The following is a 23,620-nucleotide window of genomic DNA, read 5'->3' on the forward strand; positions in this document are numbered from 1 at the left end:
GGACGCTCGGATTGCAAGGCCTCAAGACGAGCGGATTGGTGGGTGGGACGCTCGGACTGTAGCAGGGGAAGACGAGCGGATTTGGAGCAAGACGAGCGGATTGTCTCAGGGGACGAGCGTCTTGAGTCTCGGGACGAGCTGATTGGCGGACAGCTTCTTTGTTTGAGCACGGATTGTAAAACGGACGTCATTTTCTCATCCGGACTTCTATTGGAGTGATTCAAAGGCCTAGATCACTTGATTTTTTGACGCCGTTCCATCTAGCATACTTTCAGAGCGAAAGGAGTAACCCTTGGTTCGGTTTTCGAGCAATTTCTTCATGTAATGCCTTCCCTCTCGTCATTCTTACTTTTAACCCTATGATCCTTTTATATACTCTTTATTCCTACATCCTTGGTCATCATTCTTGCCTCCTCTTCATACTAGTCCATCTAATATCATCAATAAGCTTCCAAATATGCAAGAAAGACGGGAATTTCCGCCTTATTATCTTCTTTCCTACTAAACATACGAAATGCACTAGGAAAGCAAAATAGAAAGCATTTGACGGATAAAATGGCTATGGAATGTTATAATGGTATGAAAAATAGGCTCAATTAGGGGACTAAATATGCTCAAATAATGGTCACATCAAATATTCCCAAACCGAACCTTTACTCATCCCGAATAAAGAGATGACAAAAACTAGACCTTTATTTAAACTATCCTAATAATATAGCCGATATGAGACAATTAACGGGTCTCACTCCACCCCTTCAACTCACAACAAGACAACCATGAGGTAGGATGCCTTCTTGTAAGGCAAGGTGGGTCTAGCCAAAATGGTGACACATCCAAACATTAAAGCACACAAAATCAAGTAATGGATGCATCTACAAAAGAATAGCCACTTTCCTCATCTAAGTGGCGGAAATTATCTAAAGGGGAAGCAATTCAAGGGTACACACTCCTTCATAGATGCAATTTCTTCAAACTACTAAGCCTAGAAGGATACCAATAAATCACCTCCAAGTTGTGTCAAGCCAGGGTTCCTTTGTCCTCAATCGTTAAATGCTTTTGTCAAGAGTAGTCTCCCTATGGCGTTAGAAACACTGGAGGATCGCGGAATTCCCCCTCTTGCCTAGACAAGAAGAAGGGTCGTCCCCTCTCTACCATGCACAAAAGTGGATACGATGGATAAAGGGATCGATAGAATTTGCGTTTCATTTTGGTTGTTTGCTTTTGTTGTTTGTTTTCCCCCCCAATTTCTTGTGGCATATAACATTTGAGAACACTTTCTTTTGCCATTTCTTTTGATTTTTTTTTTTTTGGCATTTCAATACTTGACAACTTCAACTTTTGCATTTTCTTTTGAACATTTTCAAAGTCACCCCAATTATTAACGAGGGTGCCTTATATTTGAAGCATAGGAGTTTGTATTTTTGTTACTCCTCTTTTCTTTTGATGCATTTTGCAAACTTTCTTTCACTTTCTTTTCATTTTTTGAACTCAAATTTTTGAACAATGTTTGTGCCCATTCCCTTTGATGACAAAATGTATGGTAGAACATGGATGAATGATGGTTGCATGGTTTCAAGGGTCACCTTGGAATAAACGGTAGCCAAGGAGTTATCACACCAGAAGGTACTCTTGACTAGGCCTTAATCCATGGGTCGAAGGATACTAGCATGACACATCCTAGGGTGTTTTACAAGTATTCTAACAAGCAAAGTCTTAAGAAGAAAAAACATCTACTAGGGCCTATATACACTTGTCAAACTTCCCAAGTAGATGGTTTCACAAAATTTTCTAACCATGCAAACTATATGCCATGATGCAACTGACATATATACATCCTAATGCATATGCTTCTACCAACTAGTATATTCTATAAACTAAATGCAACTCTTAACAACACATACATACACAAACCGCAACAACAAAATACACCACATCCTCCTTCACATGTAAGCCCATCCTCCTCATACGAATAATGAAAAAGAAATGGAAGGGAAATAGAGATTAGAACGATCATACCAAGCGGTCTTCATTTTCCCTTGCTAATGCCTCAAATGTAGTGTTGTATCTATGTGAGAAGAGGACAAAAGCACAAGTATATACAGTTCTACACTACTAAATTAAAGAACATGTTTTTGGTTTTTGAAATTTTCAAATTTTTTATGGGTTTTTGTTTTTATGAAATTAAAAGACATATTTTTGTGATTTTTCGAAATTTTTCAATTTTTATGCGTTTTTGGAATATAAATTCCCATCCCCCACTTTATTTTGGACATTGTCCTCAATGTACATGTAGGAGTAGGAATGAGAAAGGAAATACATGTTTTTGGATTTTTGATTTTTTGAAATAAAGTATAAATGCAATGATATGATATGAATGAATGCATGCTCTAACTAAATGCAATTCTATATGACATATATAACAAATGAATGCAATCTAAGCTATAATATATGATGCATGTTTTCTAGTCTACTATGGTCACCTATGATCAAACCTCCCCAAACCGATTTAAACACTATCTCTAGTGTAGAAATGGATAGGTTTGCCATTAGTAACTATGCGTGAATTCTAATCTATATGCAACTATCTACATGAATCATGTGAGATAAATACAATGCAAACTAATCTAATCATGTGAGATATATTACAATGCAAACTATACTATATGAACTAACTAATGCAAATGCAATATGAAATATAATACAAATGCAAGCTAAATGTATATGTATATAACTAAATGTAATGCAAAGTCAAAGGAAATGATATCTTACAAATGGTGGTTTGAGGGAGGACTCCACCAAACTCATTCCTTGTTGCTATGATTATTTATGTTGTCCATGTTGCTTAATGCTCTCAACAACCGGTCAAAGGCTTTTGAATGGGCTTCATGTAAGCATAAATAGGAGATTGGTGATGTCAAAACGTAGTTTAGCCATCTTGGCTTGGAATATAACTTGCTAAACACTCTCCCATTTGTTTTGCCCTTGGCACTTGGCTTCTTCCAATGCTTCAAACCAACAAGCACATGATTCTTTTCAATACAATGTATGAAGTATTGCGCATATTCATCTGGAGGCTTCCACTCTTTACCATCTCTTTCAAATTCTATGATGATAAAGCATTGATTCATCAATCCTTCAATAGTAGAAGGAGAGTTCACATTTTTTTGATGAGGGGATAGTTGAAGGATAAGATGTGGAGGAGTCAACTTCTCACCATTGAGGTCGTTTATGCTTTCATTTTCTTCACTTTCTTCTTGACCCTCCTTAGAAATTGAACCATTTTCAAAGAAAAGAGCTTCAATTTCTTCCAAACTATGATCAAAGATGCAAAAATCATAGTTCTCCTCTTGGCCTCTCAATTCTCCAAAGATAGCAAGTTCAAATTCATCAACCTCTTCTTTCCAAGTTTTACCTTCACTCCCATAAATGTCAAGGGAACACACTTCCTCTACATGGGTCATAGAAGGAAATTGTGATGGGAGGTCTTCCTCATCATCAACATAGGTATCCCAAATTGGAGAAGCAAGGCTAGTGTGTGAGCTAGATTCATTAGACAATTTAGACAAAGTGCTTGTCTCATAATTGGCCTTCAACTCACATTCATCATTGCTCTCCACCCCAACTTCATCATGCTTCAATTCATCATCCACTCTTGGCCATAATCAATCAAGAACTCCCCTTCCTCAAAAGTTACATCTTCATATTCACATCCATCATGAATGTTTGTAAAGTTGGGTACAAGTTGGAATATGGGATGTTCAATACTTATGAATTTAGGAGGTGGGAGAGGATTTACAAGAGTAGCTTCATAATGCCAACCAAATTCTTCTTCACCCTCATTATCTTCCCCTTCTTCTTCATTCAGTATTCGGGTGGCTTCCATTTGGGCAATTTGATTTGCCAACTTCTCACCATTAGTAACAATGTTTTTGAGAACATTGTCCCTAGCTTGGCTATCTTCTAGCATTTGCATGAAGAGATTTTGTTGGTCTCTTAGCATTTGGAGAACCACACTTTGCATGTCAAAATTATGCTCATTCACTTGTTGGGAGTACATGGGAATTTGGTGGTATGGGTGTTCATTGTAGGATGACATTTGGCATTGATTGTAAAGTGGGTTTTGGGAGGGTGGTTGTTGTGGATGTTGGATGTGGGGGCTTTGGTAAGAAAAGTTGGGGAAGTGGTTAGAACTTTCATTATATGAGTTGTAAGGTAGGTTTGTTTTGACTTGCTCCAAAAACTCTCCATACCCATGGTAGTCATACTCAAAATATCCACCACATACTCCATGTGCCAAGCCTTCGGTCATTATCATAGCTAGGACAAAGATATAACTAAAAACAAGGAAACTACAAGAAAACGGTAAAAACGACCTTGAGGAACAAGTTCCTCAAGGATAAAGCACAATTAAGAATAGACAAACAAGTAAGAACTTAATCACATAGCACCGTCCCCGGCAACGGCGCCATTTTGATCGGTGATGTCGTCGGGTCTCCCAATCAAACACATTTATAATACTCAACAAACTACTAGTTAGTGGTAAGTCGAGGTCGATCCATGGGACGGTGTGCTTTGGGTTCTAAGTCTATCTATCTCAATTTGTGCTAGTGTCACGATTGATGGGGTTTGTAATTGTATTCTAAACTAGTGAAAGTAACAAAGTAAAGCAAACAATGAACTAGGAAATGTAAACAAATGACTAAAAGCACTAGGATGTCATGGGTTCATAAGGGATTCATGGGAGTTGATCATACAAACATGTTTCCTACTAGATGCAAGCAATTATTATTGCGATAGATCGAGTTGGTTTATATCTTACAATCCTAGGAAGGTTTGGGTCCCGGAGCCGAATCGATTAGATTGTACAACACCTACAAGTCGACTTAATCCTCCCTATCCAACTATATGCATGGTCTAATTAGACTTGAGTTGGTTTATGTCTTACAAGTCTCATTGAAAAGACAGGTGATGGTTGTAAATGCAAGGATTCATAGGCTTAGCATTTCATCAAACATAACTTATGCATAAGTTGAGATCACAACAAGCAAGCAAATTAATTATGGAAGCATATTAGATTAAGCATGAATCATTCCCCATGTTGGTTTCCCCTAATTACCCATTAATCCTAGCTAAGTAACTACTTACTCATGATCAAGTTTAACATGTTAATAAGGTTGTCAATCATACTAAAAAAGCCAAACATGATGAACAAATAAGAAAGATTAACAATAATTAAAACAAGGATTAAGAGAATTATACCTATGGAGATTCCAAAATAATAATGCAAAGAATAATAGAAGAACTTGATGATTGATGGAAGGTTGTCAATCTCCCAATAAACCCAATCATCTTCTAATTACCCAATAATAAACTTGAATTACTCAATAATAAACTTGAACAATAATTAAGAAAATATTAATGTGTAATTTGTGGAAAGATTAAATCATAATCTATTCTAATCTACTCCTAATCTAATCTAAGGAAGGATTAATTTAACCTAATGAAAACTTGATGGTTTGATTATTACAAATGGGGTATATATAATAGAGCATCATTAGGTTAAGCAAGGGTAAAATAGTAATTTAACAATGCTAATTGTTGGGTATGGAATCGCCGGTCTCATGAGAGACTCTAGTCTCCTTTTCGCCGGTCTTTGAAAAATATGCGCATCTTGAATGGAGAAATAAGAAAACGAAAGTTGCTGTAAGGGAATCCGAGCGGATTAGTCTCGGGACGCTCGGATTACAAGGCCTTAAGACGAGCGGATTGGTGGGTGGGATGCTCGGACTGTAGCAGGGGAAGACGAGCGGATTTGAAGCAAGACGAGCGGATTGTCTCAAGAGACGAGCGTCTTGAGTCTCGGGACGAGCGGATTGGCGGACAGCTTCTTTGTTTGAGCTCGGATTGTAAAACGGACGTCATTTTCTCATCCGGACTCCTATTGGAGTGATTCAAAAGCCTAGATCACTTGATTTTTCGACACCGCTCCATCTAGCATACTTTCAGAGCAAAAGGAGCAACCCGTGGTTCGGTGTTGGAGCAATTTCTTCATGTAATGCCTTCCCTCTCGTCATTCTTACTTTTAACCCTATGATTCTCTTATATACTCTTTATTCCTACATCCTTGGTTATCATTCTTGCCTCATCTTCATACTAGTCCATCTAATATCATCAATAAGCTTCCAAATATGCAATAAAGACGGGAATTTCCGCCTTATTATCTTCTTTCTTACTAAACATACGAAATGCACTAGGAAAGCAAAATAGAAAGCATTTGATGGATAAAATGGCTATGGAATGTTATAATAGTATGCAAAATAGGCTCAATTAGAGGACTAAATATGCTCAAATAATGGTCACATCAGCAGCTAAAACTGTCTTTTTGGCAAGGGATTGAAATGAAAGCCTATGTTTGTCGGATAAGAAAGTTACCTCCGGATAGTTTGGCAATTGTTCCACGACCGGAATAGATGGGGTAGCTTCCTCAATGCGATTGACGATTTCTTGTGCTTGCTCCCTTAGTTGAGCTACTACCAAGCTTTTGATGCTAGAAGAGTTTGTTGCCTTTTTGACAAATTTGGGGTTTTGGGTGCCTTAGTTCCGCCTTTAGTCCTTGCCATTGTATGCTCCTTATCAATTTGATATTAACAAACCAAGATGATTCTTGAATGCTCCTTGATTCTTCAAACTTCAATCAATTCCTCAATCAATTAGGGATTTTCGGAATTTTTCTCAAACCCTAGAAAATTGACTCAATTTGTGAGGAAATTGATGATTAAATGGTCTTTTGTTGATGAAGGAGTAATTTAATTGTGTTTCGAGCAAGTTTTGGTTTGTTTGTGGTGATTTTTGGTGAGAAATTGATGTTTTTGGATGAGGGGATTGAAGGTTGAAGTGAGGGAAAATGGTTGTGTTTGTGTTTGATAGAGGTAAATGAATTGGGAAGAAGGGGAAAATCCTGTGTTTTTGCTATGTAGCAGGTCTGGGACGGGCGTCCTGAGGTCAGGACGAGCGGAATGTTATGCAGGGAATTTTGAAAGGGCAAAGCAGGTCTGGGACGGGCGTCCTCAGGTCGGCTCGAGCGGATTTTGGGATGAGACGCTCGGTTCAACTTTGGGACAGGCAGATTTTCTTACAGGAAAATCTCAGAAATTTGTAGCCTCCCAGGACCCACGGCTAAATAATAGGACGGGCATCCTGAAGTTAGAGGAGCCACGTCCTGAAGTCTGCTCGGGCAGATTCTCTTATAGGAAATTTTCCATAAAGTTGAAGCCTTCCCAGCTCCCACAACCCAAAGCCAGGACGGGCGTCCTGAGTTTGGAGACGCTCGTCTTGTTCTCAGCTCCCACGGGCTCAGGTCTGCTCGTGGGGATTCTCTTCCCGCATCATTCCTTCCTCCTTTCCTTGTTAATTATTGTGGGTTCACATTACAAAGGCTTGGTTAGCCTAGGCATGTGCCATCCCCACACTTGATCAAACACTACTCATTAGAACACATTAAAATCCCTCCCTCACTTGCTCTCATGTCAAAAATCTTATAACAAAGCATGAAAACGCAATGCAAAAATGACAAAAATGCAATAAAGGAAATCAAATGCTTGTTAAGGGGTTAGAATATTTACAAATGGTGGTTTAGGGAGGACTCCACCAAACTCTCCTTCTTGTGAGAGGTATCAAGGGGGCAAAGCCAAGGTGTTGTTGATGTTGCTCAACACCTTGTAGAAGTAGTCGAATGCTTGCTCATTCTCATGGTAAAGGTCTTGCATAGACTTTTGTGCATCGTTTTCTTCATTGTTGTAGTCCGAGTCAAAGTGATGACAAGGATCTATAAAGCCTTGGTCTAGAGTCATAGCATTCCCAATGTAAGGAGTAACCAATCCTTCAAATTCATCGTCCCATAGACCACAAACTTCGCTTGCTTTCTCCCTTATGTAGGGTGGTTCATGAGTTGACAAGAGCAACTATCCTTCCTTATGGCCAATGAGGCCTTCTTCATTACTTGTCATGATGGGTGAACTATTCAAGCTCTCCTTGTTGTTGAAAATTCCATTCTCTCCGAATAGAGCTACTTGAATGTCGTCTACTTTCTTCTACCATATGGGTGATGTTTAGTTACCCATGGCTTGATCTTTGCATAGAGTTTCTAACTTCTTCCTATCGCTTGCTCGGCTATAGTGATCGATCATGAAGCATAGCATATGTAATCGGGGAGCTCTCATGGTTTTGTAAAGTTTGAAAGTAATTGTCTCATCCCCTACTTAAAAGTGTAAGCTCTCCATGTTTCACATCGATTACCGCTCCCGCGGAATGCAACAAAGGTCATCCGAAGATGATAGGAATGTTGGAATCCTCCTCCATGTCTACAATGACAAAGTCTACCGAGATGAAGAATTTGCCAATTCTCACGGGCACATCCTCCCATACCCCTTGTAATACCCCCATTTATTTAGGAGCCTTTAACAAGACATTCCCAATAAATAGGACTGTTACCATCTCGGTTTCCCGAGGTAGTGAATAACAAAGTACAATAAACCAAAGTACTTTAATTAAAACTTAGCGATTACATGTTATTACAACTTATCCAAACTAGATATAATATAAAATTAATTACAACTCGCAGCGGAAATAAATAGCGTGATTAAACAATCTATGTGGTCCAGACTTCTAGGTAGACTGGCCAAGTCCTCACGCATTCCCATAAGCTCCCAAGTCAGCTAATCTTTAGTACTTGTCAAATTTGCTCCCCATTATGGTTCATCACAGGTGTTCACGAATACACTGTCAACCATGAGGTTGAGTAGGATAACAATCTCAAGACAGAAAACGTGAATATTATAAAGATTCAAACACAAATGCCCAATTCAACTGTTCTCATAATTCAGCCCTCAACCTCCCGTTGAGTCACAATTAAGCCCTCAACCTCCAGTTAAGTAGACACACCAAAGACAGGTCTACAGAACCAGCCTGGGGCCTTACACCACCACGAAGGTATTAAACGGTGTCTGCCAGTAAGTTTATAACACATCACCCGAAGGCTCTTACCATGATATCTACCTCAGCCAGTAAGTTTATATAACATCACCCGAAGGCTCTTACCATGATGTCAGCCAGGCTAAACCTGATATCCAACCCATTATCAAACCAACAGTAGCAACAACTATGGCTACCAACCACACCATCTCAGGAATAACCAATACAACCGCCTTTAATCACAATATGCAAGATATGTATTAATCCAGTAATCCAAACAACACAATGCACAACATCCAATTAAATGACAAATAAATAGTCTATTAGAATCGTTATCCTACCTTTTCAGCAAATACTCCTAAATAACAATCCAAGCAAAGCAACGCAATCAAATAACTTTCCAACAACCCGTCACCTAACAATAAAATAATAATTCACAATCACTACTAATTCTAATTATATAAATATAAACATTTAAACTAATTTTGTATCTTACTTATTCATGAATTAATTAATTATATTATTTATGTGCCCGTATAAATTATTATGTAAAAACCGTCTTAAATAATTAAACCCACCAATACCCATAATCCCAAGTCAATCTGTATGATACACATAAACACACCCATTCATTTCATGGTTGAACCTGTCACATTACACCCACAACACCCATGTAAAAAGCCCTAAACCACCACCAATCCCGACACCAACACTTCCACCAAATACCCCCACCATGAGCTCCCTCTGCCCCCTATAGTGCCACACTACCGCTACCAATATCAGCCACCATACACGGCCTCAGCAGGCTGCCCTAACCGCCCTACACAACTCCACCAGCCACAACACTCAACACAAACCCACAACTCCAACCTGCCAACAACCAATCACCATACCCCACCACCTTTGGCCACCACCGTCATCACCAATGACCCACGGTGGTTCCAGGTATGTTCCCTCATTTCCTCGTCCCAACTACAACAGCCACGACTTCCTCCTTAAACCCGACTGTAACAACACCAATACCTTCCTCTGTTTCTCGTTTCCAGCTACCAACCACCACAAATCGCCACCTGCAAGAACCACAAAACCTCCCCCGGGGTCGACCCAACCACCAGGTCACAAACCCACCATACCCAGGTCAAGTCGAGTCGAGATATGGTGGTGAAACAACCTGATTTAATACAAGCATACAACAATCGACAACAACCCACAACCCATACAAAATTCCGACAAACCACCGCATAAACCACCCCCCTCGACCACCTAAAGCCACCCACGGTGATCGACTAACCACCTTATGTCGTCCCAACCCAGGTCCAGGTCCAAACCAGTCACGAAAAGGGTTAAAATCTGTATAACCACATACTGCATACCCTCTTCAACAACCCTCAAAAACACCAGCAAACAACCCTCTTCCCATCCGTCAACGGTGGTCCAACACGGGTCCAATCACTCCCTGGTGTCCCACGGTCAAGGTGACGGTCTTAGCAAGTCCTATGGTAGTCTAAATAACAAGTTATAACAAAGCAGGGTGTATACATGAGACGGTTTAAAGTATTACCTTGAGGCGATAATAAAAGTTAATTTCTTTGCTTTTCTCTTCCTGAATTAATTTCTTCTTCTTTTAGATCTCTTCTTTCTTCTTTTATAAATTATTTTCAGCTATCATGGTATTTATGGTCTAAATTTGCAGAGTATATGAGGCCAATTAGGAAACTATTGGCTTATTACAATTATACAATTATTATTACTATAATAAATTCTATTATTATTACTATTACACATTATATTAGCTTTTCCATAAATAATTGTTAGGATTCATTAATCTCATTAGTATACATATTCATAGTATGAAAGTTTAATTTAGTCATAAAATTAAAATAAGATCTTATGCATGCAAACATAAAACAAAGTAGAGTAAAAATCGTCACTTCTTACATTGGTGTTTCGGATTTATTGGGCACCAACAAGATCTCTTACTTGTTAGTTCTTGAGCTTTCCAACAATGGATGAACTAAGATTCAAATTAGAATCTCTCCCAAAAGTTTATACCCAAGGAACACCCTTAATAACAAATATTATTATAAACTAGTAATAATACTAATCTTACTTAAAATTTGGACACAAAAATGGTGTTTTTGTTCTCTTCAATTTCGGTCAACAGAAGAGGATTTTGTAAGCTTTCTTTCTCTAAAATTATTTCACAAATGTATAGAGATTAATAATTTCTAACACTAGAAAAATTATTTTGTGAAAGATGATGAATAATAAGAGAAAAGCCCTTGGCTTTTCTATGCATGAAACCGGTTGGGGGAGGGAAGAGAGCCAATGCATGAGCTTTACATTCTACCCAAGACAAACTAGGTATGCATGGCTACAAGTAGGGTTTAATCATTGTGTTTCTATTAAAATAAACAACACAATATAAACTCTAATACTCCCTCCAATTTTCGGCACACACATAAAAAGGAAGGTCCATTTTATTTTGTCATTTGTCAATTTTGTCATGTGTCACATGTTACACTATAGTGTACGTATTTTTAACATATAAAAAATCAACATATTAATAAAATATGTCACATACAAAATTCAATTAGTAATTCTTGATTACTTGTACCAAAATGGTTAATCGAATTATAAATTACAACGACTTGTATTTATAATAAATTATTCAACCTGTTTCAATTGTTTCGTAAACAGTAATTTAATCTAAGTAATAAAACAATTCGATTACTTTGACCGTATCTAATTTAATCGAATTACAATGAGACACGTTAACTTTACTCACAAAATCATCCGTCAATTTTAAGCAATTTAATTAACTCGTATCGGCATACGACTAATTAAATAATCAATTAAGAGTATTTCCCTATAGGTATTACCTAAGGGGATCAACTAATCACCACCGTCGCACGACAGTAATGTCAAACTCTAGTCAGCCAATCATTACCGATATTTGTGGACCAGTTGACTGTAAAATATTACTTCCCACATGTATTCTTAAATATGAGATTTAAACATGTGATCATTATGATCGACAGTTGTGATCGCATTATTGTCGGAGGACACTTATTCCAACAATCTCCCACTTGTCCTCGACAAGTGTGCATCACCAATTCTCTTGTCCTGTTATTATCTCCCACTCAATTCAAGGTGTCTTTCGGGTCGTACTTGCAAGTGATCATATCGAGAGTGGTTTCCTCGATCTGGAGAATAACTGATTGACCGGAATTATCCACCATAGATACCTTCCGAGCGTGGCCACGTATTTCCAGTTCATTACTCCTCGAGTGGTCCTGAGATATTGTTTTAACCCTGACAAGGGGTGGACAATTCCTATCGCACTATTCCCTTCGACTAGCCACAGCCATCATAACCCAAAATATGCCCATTTGACCCCAATTACGAATGTCGTAGTAACATAAATCAAAGTTAATCTGAAACTATGCCACCTTAGGCGAACAGTCTTTAGTCAAAGAATTGACTCATTAGAATACTATAGTAGCTCTCGCCACGACCAAGCTATATAAATTTGCCAGAACTCTATAAGCGGTCATTTGCCCGACAAAGTGTTCCTAACAGTCTGCCTACGTGATCGACTAGTCATCTCACATGACTCCATGGCACTTGAACTTGCCGTCAATCGCATCATACTCTAGTCACTTCGAGACGTCACTTCATGTAAGTAACTATGGGCGAATACAATGTTAATCCGTGTTCACTTTAATGGGGTTCAATTGTCTCTACAACCCGTTTGGATGTAACAAAGTATAAGGTGAGTTAATAATAACTCAAACGACAAATGTGGACATCACATTCGGGTAGTCAATGCCATATTACCACCTTGTGATGTATATTATAAGTGTGTAAACACTAGTCATTTGCAACATGAGTTTAACACACCATGTGTCCATGTGTTCAAACTCTGGAATTGCATTTTCCTTTATTTTCATGTTTAACTTACATAGCATGAATCTTACCAAGTACATATCTAGTTTCCCAAACTAGGTTTAGGTTCTTTATTTTGAGAGAACTTTCTTGTTGCTTATCACATAACAAACGGATTATGGTGGACGACATAACTTGCACTAGTCAAGTGTTCTTCCAACTCATAATGTACCAAGTATAAGTTTTGTAGGATCTTGCAAAAATTGTCAAGATGATTAGCCTAGCACTTCTCATAAGTCCTAGAAAATTTGAAAATACTAGTTTTGAGTAACTTCTTACTATAACCAAGTATCTATTCAAACTTCTTATTTCTCCTTTTAGCTTAATTAGCTTAGGATTTTCATAAATCCTTACGCGTTTTCGAAACTTCAATATGTGCAACTTCTTGTCACATAATACAGTGTTCTATCAAACACTAGAATAGCTCATTAGTTCTCCTCGAGAATTCATGATGATTCTTATATGGCTTACCAATGACTCATCATGTTCTTAAGCATATTATTCATTATAGGACATGTGCATGATTATTCTAATGGCGGAAACATTAGTAATCTTTAATCATGTAATCAACCATTCTTAGGTTCAATGAATGACCGCGACTGCTTATGGTAATTCCATTTTCATCGATATGAATAACCTACGTTTCTTGTTGATTTGATGTGCATATCTCAATGCCTATCCAACATCCCATGTTGTGATTGGATTCATCTTAGTCCATTTTCATCCAGAATTGAAAACTCAAATACTTCTTTGTGAAAGACAATACCAGCTCGTCATTCTCAATGAGTAATGAGTTATAAATTTTACAAGATGATTGCTCCCACTAAATTTCATGTCTTCACATGATAATTTCAAACTCCCACTCAATTCCACTTGTTTCGTATTTGACTACTCAATCGAAACATTTCAAGAATTGAAATCAATTTTGCTTTGCCAATTTATTAAGATAAAACCATATATGTTTCCAACATATCTTTTCAAAATACCTATTTTGAAAAGGTTTCAATCTTAAACTTATGGAAAGAGATTTTAATCTCTAACTCATTCATTTTTATAATGATGCGTAGCAATGTCATTACTTAAATGTGAAATCCCATTTAATACACGTCCTTCTCAAAATACCCTTTTCGGAAGGAGGTTTAAACATTTCATTTTCATAGTGAGGTTAAGTAACGACACTAGCGTGGTTAACAATTAACTTAGCTCTTGTAGATATCGGCATATCTTTCTTTGCAACTTTTAATCATAAATCTCATTTATATTCTAGGATGCAACTTTGTTTCATTTAGGCTCTTAAGTAAATATCAATTTTGAAACTCTATTTAAATCTAGGTCATAAACTAGCAAAATCTCTTGTTGAGACTTTTCTTTAGTCATTTTCTTTCAAGAACTTTCTTTTGGTCTCCTCGTGTAGTTATCTTATGAACATATTCTTTTGATTACTTCACTTGGTCTCTTTTGACATGTAGATCTCATCTATTCATGTATACTTTCTATTTTGGTATACAAATCATTCTTTCTTTCGTAGATCTCATTTACTCAAGCATACAAATTATTCTTTGTATTCTTTGTGTCTTCATTTTTCTCCCACTCTATCTTTAGAATAAATACACTAGATATTCAAAGAGAGCTTATGAGACACAAATAATGATTTTGAAGTAGAAGGAGGACTATCTCATAGATTGACTAATAGATTTTAGATTTGATGAGTGTTCTTGGTAATTGACATTCCTTTAGGAGAGTTCATAAACTCAACATCACTTTATAATTGATTATACACAAGTTTCAAGCTTGTGGACATATAATGAATCCTATCATTATAATTGTCAATTGGTTCACTTTAAGTAGATGTTCATATGTTTCTATGTGCAAGCATATAAAGACGAATTTTTAGAACAAACAAAAACGATAAAAGGGGTGACTTGGGTTTCAAGCCAAGCCACCATAATCCAAAATACAACCATTGTTTAAAAGGATCATACATTTCCATGTCGAACACGGAAATCAAAATAGTTCTAAAATCAATAACATTAAAATAAAGACAATAATAAAAGCCAAGCTTCATTGGTAGCTACTCCTAGCTCCTTCATGATTTCTTAAGCTTGCTTCTCTTTTCCCTTGTCTTTGCTTGGAGAGGACCCTATTTACAATAAAAAAAGGGATACATTATGAGAACTTGTATCAAAATACCATAGTTGAATTAGAAACATAAAAGAAAGGATAGTCATTTACCTACTGGAGTGATCTTTCCAGCTTTGAAATCACCAAGATACTTGGAACAATTTCTCTTCCAATGTCCAACACCATTACAATAATGGCATTTATCAAGAGGACCCTTCTTGGGTTTGGAAGTGCTAGCTTCAAAAGTCCTAGCCTTGGTGTTCATGGGAGCTTGCCTCTTTCTCTTTTTCCCATTCTTCTTGAACTTCCCCTTTCTCTTAGTGCTTATATTTAGCACATCCTTAGGTGGGCTAACATTTAGCCCCATGTCTCTTTCGGCTTGCACAAGTAACTTGTGCAACTCCTCAAGAGACACGTCCTTGTCTTGCATATTGAAATTCACCCGAAATAGCACATATGCTTTGACTTTGGATAAGGAGTGAAGAATCCTCTCAACAATGAGCTCCTTGGGGATTTCAACCTTTTGAATTTTCAATGTCACGACTAGCTCCAACAATTTGAGCACGTGAGGGCTAAAGTTTTGGTCCTCCTTGAAATTGAGATCAAAGAATGCCGAGGCCACCTCATATTGGACGATCCTAGGTGTTTGTGAGAACATTGTCACAAGTTTGGAATAGATTTCATAAGCGGTGCCCATTTTAAAGGCTCTCCTTTGGAGATCCGCCTCCATAGCAAAAATGAACATATTTTTGATAGTGGCAGACTCTTTGTGGTAAGCCTCATATGCTTCCCTAGTGGCGGCACTCGACCTAGTATTAGGTTCGGGTGAAGAGGCCTCAATGAGGTAACGAAGCTAATCGTCACCTTGAGCGGCTAATTTGAGTTGGGCATCCCAATCGGAGAAATTTGACCCATTCTTTTCAAGATTACAACGATCCATGAAGGATCGGAGCCATGAAACATTAGTGAGAGCGTGAGCGTTGTTGTTCGGTGCGGCCATTTGTTATGAGAAATAAAAGTAGTCTACAAAACAAAAATAGAAGGAATAAAACACTTGTCGTTTTTAAAATAATAATAATACTCGTAAATTATAATTTAAACAAGTTTTATTGCATTTATCTAGTGACCTCTACCCAACTTTGATAAATGATTCTATGATCCAAATTCATATTAACTTGGGCACGCTTTGGCGATAAAACCCTCATCAATATAACTCGGTGGATTAACTCTTTAATCGATTCTACTTTTAGAACTCTTGGTCGATAAAATTACATTAATATTTATCTTTAGCCCAAAACACATCCGGCTATGGTCGAGAATACTTTTGTTGAGTTCAACCCAAATTTCGAATAAATGTGTCCATGATCCAAATTCACATTAACTTGGGCATGCTTTGGCAATACAACCCTCATCAACATGAATTCGGTGGATAGACATTTATCACCCACTTCTCCTACGTAACAAGGTTTGTACCCCGGTTTGGCCGAGCGCTCTCCCTCACGAAATAGGTTTCCATGGTTTCTAATTTTTTGTAAGGCTAAGTCTCAGTTATTTATTTAGCGAGAGGTCATGTCAATTTATTATCTATCGCGTTTTAAGTGAACTAAAGCGGTGAACTACGATAATTGTAATTGACACGGTCGATAAATTCGATTTAAAATGCATGTTTAGTTATGGCGATTTAGCGATGCATGCAACATATAAACAAAATGCAAATCATAAAAATCCTAGTATGGCCTTCCTAAAATAGTAAATCTAATAAACTATTACATATTCGGAAACCAACTCCTTTGGTCCCTTGAACTTTGGTCTTGGCACGCATCTCGAGGTAACACCGTCTTCATGGAAACTCCGGGAAAATTACAAATAATAAATAAAAATTACATAATTTCCTATTATACATTTGTAATAAAAATAAATCTATTAAATTACAAAACGGTGATACGAGATCACAATAATTACAACCGAATCGATATTCCCATACATTTCGGGTAATACCAATTAAAAACTAAGGCCATACGAAGTAAAATTACATAATTCAAAAATTACATAAAATAAAAAATATGACAATCATAAATAAAATGCAGCATTATAATATGTATGAACATGCTTAATTTTATGCTAAATCGCCTTTTAAGAGCCAATATCGTATAAGTTATCGGTGTTTATGGATTTGCGTGATTATAACTTGTTAAAATCACAAAATGTCTCATAAATTCATATTTATGTTCAAGTTAATTACCCTAACCATCTTAGGACTCAAAACTTAGTCTTCACTAATATTTTGATAATAACTCAACTTGATTTCTTAATATTGTTCATTATGGACCAAAAATAAAATATTATACTATAAACTTCAAATAAAATTATAAAAATTTCAAATAATTTCAAAATTTGAAATTTAAAAATCATGAACATTCTGGAAAAATACCATGACACTCATAATGTTCAAAACTTAGGTTAAAAATTTCGAAAAATTTTCGAGAAAAACAATGTTGCGGTTTATCGGTTTTAACGAATATGACCATTAAAATATGAGAAAATTATTTTCATCAACTTTTCACTTTTAGATCTGAAATATATGATAAAATTCAATATGTGACGTTTTTCTTTAGTCATGAAATATGTTTTAGCATTATATACTAAATAAAGTCACTATTTATTGAATTTTTACTCAAAAATTCATAAATCATGCTAAAAGAGTCCAATACCTCTAAAATTTTTACACACACTGAGTAAAATTGTATGTGACAACATATTAAATTTCCATGACCAGATTCTAAATATAACTCATATTAACCTATTTACCCATTTAAATACGATTTTAACTTATAAAATTCATATTTCGAGCAAAACAACTTAGTTTATCACGAGATTTAACATGCCATCAGTAGATAATATATGTAAAAACATATCCAAAAACCACTGAAAAATTAGAAGTTTAGCTATTTTTCGTCCAAAAATGACATTTTTCTCATAAAAATCACATTTTAATGCCAATAATATATAAAATGAACAATAATATCCCAAATACATTTTAGGACCAGAAACTTTAACATGCAAAGTGATTTCGTGATATATCATAATAAACACAAAATTACAAGTTTTATTTGTTAATAAGATTAACTCGGTAAAACAATAAACCGATTTGCATTTAAACAACCTAAGGCTCCTGATACCACTTGTTAGGATTCATTAATCTCATTAGTATACATATTCATAGTATGAAAGTTTAATTTAGTCATAAAATTAAAACAAGATCTTATGCATGCAAACAGAAAACAAAGTAGGGAAGAAATGGTCACTTCTTACATTGGTGTTTCGGATTTATTGGGCACCAACAAGATCTCCTACTTGTTAGTTCTTGAGCTTTCCAACAATGGATGAACTAAGATACAAATTAGAATCTCTCCCAAAAGTTTATACCCAAGGAACACCCTTAATAACTAATATTATTATGAACTAGTAATAATACTAATCTTACTTGAAATTTGGACACATAAATGGTGTTTTTGTTCTCTTGAATTTCGGTCAGAGAAGAGGATTTTGTGAGCTTTCTTTCTCTAAAATTATTTCACAAATGTAGAGAGATTAATAATTTCTAGCACTAGAAAAATTATTTTGTGAAAGATGATGAATAATAAGAGAAAAGCCCTTGGCTTTTCTATGCATGAAACCGGTTGGGGGAGGGAAGAGAGCCAATGCATGAGCTTTACATTCTACCCAAGACAAACTAGGTATGCATGGCTACAAATAGCGTTTAATCATTGTGTTTCTATTAAAATAAACAACACAATATAAACTCTAATACTCCCTCCAATTTTCGGCACACATATAAAATGGAAGGTTCATTTTATTTTGTCATTTGTCAATTTTGTCATGTGTCACATGTTACATGACATGTTACACTATAGTGTATTTTTAACATATTAAAAATCAACATATTAATAAAATATGTCACATACAAAATTCAATTAGTAATTCTTGATTACTTGTACCAAAATGGTTCATCGAATTATAAATTACAACGACTTGTATTTATAATAAATTATTCAACCTGTTTCAATTATTTCGTAAACAATAATTTAATCTAAGTAATAAAACAATTCGATTACTTAGACCGTATATAATTTAATCGAATTACAATGAGACACGTTAACTTTACTCACAAAATCATCCGTCAATTTTAAGCAATTTAATTAACTTTTATCGGCATACGATTAATTAAATAATCAATTATCAGTATTTCCCTATAGGTATTACCTAAGGGGATCAACTGATCACCACCGTCGCACGACAGTAATGTCAAACTCTAGTCAGCTAATCATTACCGATATGTGTGGACCAGTTGACTGTAAAATATTACTTCCCACATGTATTCTTAAATATGAGATTTAAACATGTGATCATTAGGATCGACAGTTGTGATCGCATTATTGTCGGAGGACACTTATTCCAACAATAATATCACCACATACTTCTTTTACTAATTTTATTATTACCATACACTAATATTGTTAGGATAATTACTAATAAAATTATTATTACCTTTACTTATTATTTCCTTATTATTATTATTATTATTAAATCCCGAAACAATTCCCGACCATACTCATACTGGATTAATAATTTCGGTCCACATACCCATGGCGCACGGCCCAAAGCTCACTTGCCCCTTTTTGACCTATTCCCGAATTGCTTATTTATTTTATTAGTCAATTATCGTCTTAATTGCGATTATTATTATCATTGCCATAAATTAATTATTTGAATTACATAAATTATTCATATAAATACTTTACCAAATTACGGGGTATTACAGTCTTCCCCCCTTAAAATGAACTTCGTCCCAAAGTTCGCCCAGAGGTACTATAACGTCTATAAAGATCCACAAAACTGATCACCATTCCAACTTATGATAACACAATTTTCCATTTACTATTATCAACTACACCAACTTATCAAAAAGTGCCACAATAAAACTTCAAAATATTTGAAGTATCACATTCTATCTTCCTAAAAGTTAACTTCGTCCTCGAAGTTCGAGATACCAACAACGGAAATAACTAAACCACTTATTATAACACCACAAGAACATGAAATACACCTTGTAACGAAAACATGTGAATAGATAACAACAATCTGTGTAAAACAACTATTATTATTAACATAACATCGATTAATGGGTAAATAGATAACAATAATATGTGAATTATTTTGATAACACACCCACATTGTTTAGTATATTCGAACTAACATTATTTAAACTTACTACTTCCACGTTTATTTTTTTACTAACGACATCTAATCTTAAACATGCATGCATTTAATTAAAAAATATGGTCTTAGGGCAACAAATTCCGCATATCACTAGACATGTCATTCTACTTTACATAATTTATAACATCAAAATATCAAGAGATGAGAAAATAACGTTTAGAAACTTTAGCATAAACTTCCATTTACAAGAATAATAAACATAGTGCAACTTCCAAATATCGTTAATAAATAATAACTTAATTACTCCTTGAGTACTTATTCTTTTTTAGAAAATACAAAGATTTAGTAAATCATGAGAGAAAGAATCAAGTCAAAAACTCATAAGGTCAATTTATAATGCATTTTACAAATTATTTGGTCGAAACAAAAATTTTACAGCAACTTGTCAGAAACATAGGTCAATTTGTAAAAATCACTATAAATTTTCAAACTTTTATCTTGCAACGTGGCTTAACAATTTAGATACAAATCTCTTAAACAGTGGAGTTGGAATTATACATAAATAATAAGTAAGTTTTAAATGGCGATTTTTTCAAAAACATGGGACGAAAACATAGCTGTACAGGAACATTCTGACCATTGTCCATAAAATATTTATTTCCCCTAAACCATATATTATTTAAGCATGAGACCAGCGGCATATGAAATTTAACTCTCAAGGCTATCACACATAAAAGTTTTGTGCATAGACATTAAACAGACATTAAATTGCAGCCAGAGCAATCAAGGGTAAAATTTCGAGAAATTAACCAAATCATATTCTTCATAATTCTACGCATTTTCCGTAGTACTACACATGTTAATCATAATTTCACCTTCCAAATACATCCCAACATACTTTTCTCATAACCACATGCATATACCAATGCTTAAAATCATATCACATCCCCTCTCCTTAAAAGTAAGGTTACGTCCCCGTAACCGCAGTCATTAATGAAAACAATGATCAATCAAGGCAACCAAAACTCCTAAGACAAAATAAACGATATTCATTTTAAATTACCCCACACTGTAATATCTCTCAAGGTAACCGGTTCAAAACTGGAAGGGCCATATCAAGGACGTCTCCCTAACCTAACAAGGGGCTCCTAAACAGTTTCTACCCGGGTTCATTTTATTAGACACATCCTAATTCATTATTAAGTTCATTAGTTAGGCTTGAGGATCGTTTTGCTCTGATACCACTTTGTAACACCCACATTTATTTAGGAGCCTTTAGCAAGACATTCCCAATAAATAGGACTGTTACCATCTCAGTTTCCGGAGGTACTGAATAACAAAGTACAACAAACCAAAGTACTTTAATTAAAACTTAGCGATTACATGTTATTAGAACTTATCCAAACTAGATATAATATAAAATTAATTACAACTCGCAGCAGAAATAAATAGTGTGATTAAACAATATATGTGGTCTAGACTTCTAGGTAGACTAGTCAAGTCCTCATGCATTCCCATAAGCTCCCAAGTCAGCTAATCTTTAGTACCTGTCAAATCTGCTCCACATTATGGTTCATCACAGGTGTTCACGAATACACTGTCAACCACGAGGTTGAGTAGGATAACAATCTCAAGACAGAAAATATGAATAGTATAAATATTCAAACACAAATGCCCAATTCAACTGTTCTCATAATTTGGCCCTCAACCTCCCGTTGAGTCACAATTCAGCCCTCAACCTCCAGTTGATTAGACACACCAGAGACAGGTCTACAGAACCAGCCTGGAGCCTTACACCACCGCGAAGGTATTAAACAGTGTCTGCCAGTAAGTTTATAATACATCACCCGAAGGCTCTAACCATGATGTCTACCTCAGCCAGTAAGTTTATATAACATCACCCGAAGGCTCTTACCATGATCTCAGCCAGGCTAAACCTGATATCCAACCCATTATCAAACCAACAGTAGCAACAACTATGGCTACCAACCACACCGTCTCAGGAATAACCAATACAACCGCCTTTAATCACAATATGCAAGATATGTAGTAATCCAAACAACACATTCCACAACATCCAATTAAATGACAAATAAATAGTCTAGTAGAACCGTTATCCTACCTTTTCAGCAAATACTCCCAAATTGCAATCCAAGCAAAGCAAAGCAATCAAATAACTTTCCAACAACCCGTCACCTAACAATATAATATAAATTCACAATCACTACTAATCATAATTATATAAATTATAAACAATTGAACTAATTTTGTATCTTACTTATTCATTCATGAATTAATTAATTATAAATTAATTATATTATTTATGTGCCCGTATAAATTATTATGTAAAACCCGTCTTAAATAATTAAACCCACCAATACCCATAACCCCAAGTCAATCCGTATAATACTCATAAACAAACCCATACACCTCATGGTTGAACCCGTCATATTACACCCACAACACCCATGTAAAAAGCCCTTAAACCACCACCAATCCCGACACCAACACTTCCACCAAACACACCGACCATGACCTCCCTCTGCCCTCTATACTGCCACACTACCGCTACCACTATCAGCCACCATACACGGCCTCAACAGGCTGCCCTAACCACCCTACGCAACTTCACCAACCACTAGACTCAACACACACCCACAACTCCAACCCGCCAACAACCAATCACCATACCCCACCACCTCTAGCAACCACCGTCATCACCAATGACCCACGGTGGTTCCAGGTTTGTTCCCTCATCTCCTCGACCCAACTACAGCAGCCACGACTTCCTCCTTAAACCCGAATGTAACAACACCAATACCTTCCTCTGTTTCTCGTTTTCCAGTTACCAACCACCACAAATTGCCACCTGTAACCACCACAACACCTCCCCCGAGGTCGACCCAACCACCAGGTCACAACCCCACCATACCCAGGTCAAGTCGAGTCGAGATATGGTGGTCAAACAACCTGATTTAATACAAGCATACAACAATCGACAATAACCCACAACCAATACGAAATTCCGACCAACCACCACAAAAACCACCCTCCTCGACCACCTAAATCCACCTACGGTGGGCGACTAACCACCTTAAGTCGTTCTAACCCAGGTCCAGGTCCAAACCAGTCACGAAAAGGGTTAAAATCCGTATAACCACATACTACATAACCTCTTTAACCACCCTCGAAAACACTAGTAAACCACCCACTTCCTGACGGTAAACGGTGGTCCAACACGGGTCCCGTCACTCCCTGATGTCCCACGGTCAAGGTGACAGTCTTAGCAAGTCCTATGGTGGTCTAAATAACAAGTTATAACAAAGCAAATTTCATACATGAGACGGTTTAAAGTATTACC

The sequence above is a fragment of the Silene latifolia genome, chromosome X, assembly GCF_048544455.1.
Source record: "Silene latifolia isolate original U9 population chromosome X, ASM4854445v1, whole genome shotgun sequence".
Classification (NCBI taxonomy): domain Eukaryota; kingdom Viridiplantae; phylum Streptophyta; class Magnoliopsida; order Caryophyllales; family Caryophyllaceae; genus Silene; species Silene latifolia.